The 2,462-nt window shown below is 43.3% G+C and overlaps 1 protein-coding gene across 3 annotated transcripts in view; it reads left to right on the forward strand.

Moving 5' to 3' along the window:
* ZNF570 (zinc finger protein 570) overlaps nt 1-2,462 on the forward strand; it is a 30,755-nt gene that overhangs the window by 14,791 nt on the left and 13,502 nt on the right. The gene's annotated exons all lie outside the window — the stretch shown is intronic.

Raw genomic sequence — 2,462 nt, forward strand, 5'->3', positions numbered from 1 at the left:
ATGGCGTTATTGAGCCTTGCAAATTGTTCCAGCAGGCTGTACAACTGTTCTTTCTTTCTTTCTTTATTTCTGAGATTCCGCCTCTTTTAGCCGGGCCCCTCCCCATTTTGTGTGCTCAGGACAGGGCTGAGGCGTGCCTTCTACAAACCTTGACTTTCAGTTGAGTCATCAAAGTTGTGCCCTGCCCCGCCCTGCCCAGCAGGTGTCCTGACTCTCCGACTGCCGTGAGTGAACTCCTCGGGGGAGGGTCTCTCAGCCCACAATTCCTCTTTTCCTCCCCCCCGCACAGGTCAGCCCTTTTGGAGAGCTCACTAGTAAACTTCAATGTAGCTTGAGGGGTCTCCGGGCTCCCCTCTCCCCACCAGAAATCAGTTAAGGGCTCTTCCAAACTGAGGTCCCCAGAGATGGAATCTCCCTCCCAGGAAGAGGGAGTTTATCTGGGGCCGATGCCCAGGGTGTGGCGGAGAGACGATCTGGGCGGGCTCCACTTCCCTGCCCCCCCGACGCTGGCCGGGGGCTTCCCACACTACCAGCCCTGTCTGTGATCCGCGGGGAGAGTCAGATTATAGGCCGGTCCACAGGCCCCGGGGTGCCCCGCGTCGAGGTAAGCAAATATCACGTCTCAGCGAGGAGCCACGCCAAACAGAGATGACTGGCCTGCCCTCACTATGCCGGTCTTCTCCGACCCCACCCGAGAAAATGGAGGCAGCTTTGTTGTGGGCGCCCAGCCTGGTGTGGTGGGCGAGGGCCAGGCGGGCGGGGAGCAGTCGGGCTTCACCCCGCAAGTGGGGGTGGGCTGGGGGTGACTCACAGAGCTCGCAGAGTTGGGCCGGTCTGGCGCGCTTCACTCCGCCTCAAATTTTACTTGTAATTCTGACAACTGGGTTTTTTTTTTGTATTTTGAAGGTATTTTATTTGGTCATATGTTTTTGGAATTGTTTTATAGTTTTATATTTCTGGTGAATTCTTATTGTTACCGTCTTTAAATTCAATGAGTATCTGATTAAGTATAAAAGTTTTTGCTTAATATTATTAAAGCTATATTAACTTTCTTTTGTTAATATTTGGTATAATTTTTTCTACCCCTTTACTCTCTTACGTTCTATGTACTTCTCTTGTAAACACTATAAAGCTAAACATTTTTTTTAGTCCAGTCTGATAATCTTCATTTTTTAAATAAATGATTGTAGTCAGTTAAATTTTTTGGTATTACTAATAGAATTGGATTTATTTCTACCATCTCATTTTCTTTTATCAATAGGGCTTTTTCAGTTTTTTCTTGTTTCCTTGACTTTTCTCCATCTGCTAATTTGAAAGTTATACAGTCTATTTCTATTCTGTACTGGTTACCTTATAAAATTTAACATTTATTATCACCTGACAAAATATAAAATTAATCCTTATCTTTATTTTCCTCCCTTAAAAACACAAGAACCTTAAACTGTCTTAATTTCACTTACCCTCATTTCAGTCCTTCCTTATTTCTTTTAATCCCATAAACTGTTATTTTGTTTTATGAAGTTATATAATTAGACCATTATTTTGTTTGGTAGGTGTTGTTTAGATTAACCCACATTTGTCATTTTCTTTGTTTACCATTCTATACCAGAACTTTTTCTTCAGGCAAATACTTTAGAGATATACTCTTCATATAAACTGTTTTGTTATTGTTGTTATTTCTTTGTTCATTTGTTTTGTGTGTTTATTTTGCTGTCATGTATACAAGAACCTTTTCTGTATATACAGTCATAGATTGTCAGTTATTATTTTAATCAGCCACTTTAAAGATATCATTCCATACTTTTCTGGCTTCTGTTGTTATTGAGTAGTCAGTTCTCATTAATATATTTTTCCTTGCTATTTTTTTTTTTTTGTCTTTTTTTTTCCATGTCCGGCAGCGGACCGCAACCCTCAGTGTCGCGCCCGTACTGGACCGGGCCCGGCAACGGGATCGCAACCCTCGGTGCTGCGCCTGCCCCTCGCTCAGCCAGTGAGCGGGAACCGGTCTGTATGTGGGATCCGAACCCTCGGCAGGAGCGCCACCGCGCTCCCAAGCGGCGCGCCGCCACTGGGCCGGCCCTTCCTTGCTACTTTTAAGAACTTTCTTCTTGCCTTTGTTCTTCTGTATTTTCACTATGATTATCTAGATGTAAATTTCATTTTAGCTGCTCTACTTGGGATTTACTGTGATTTTTTTGTATCTGACCATTCTGATCTTTAATGGGCTCTGGGTAAGTATCAGTGGTTTATCTCTTCACATATTGCCACTCCCCCATTCTCTGTATTTTCTTTTCCAAAAACTCCAGTTAGATGTGCCTAAGAACTTCCAACTCACCAGGGATAAATTGATACTCCCAGCTTCAATTCTTCCTTAGTTACTTGAAAGTGCTTTCAGGAGTCTTTTTTTTTTTGTGTGTGTGTGTGTGTGTCTTTTTTTGTCTTTTTCCATGTCCGGCAACGGA

This window comes from Galeopterus variegatus, unplaced genomic scaffold (genome assembly GCF_000696425.1).
Source record: "Galeopterus variegatus unplaced genomic scaffold, G_variegatus-3.0.2 Scaffold4671, whole genome shotgun sequence".
NCBI lineage: Eukaryota > Metazoa > Chordata > Mammalia > Dermoptera > Cynocephalidae > Galeopterus > Galeopterus variegatus.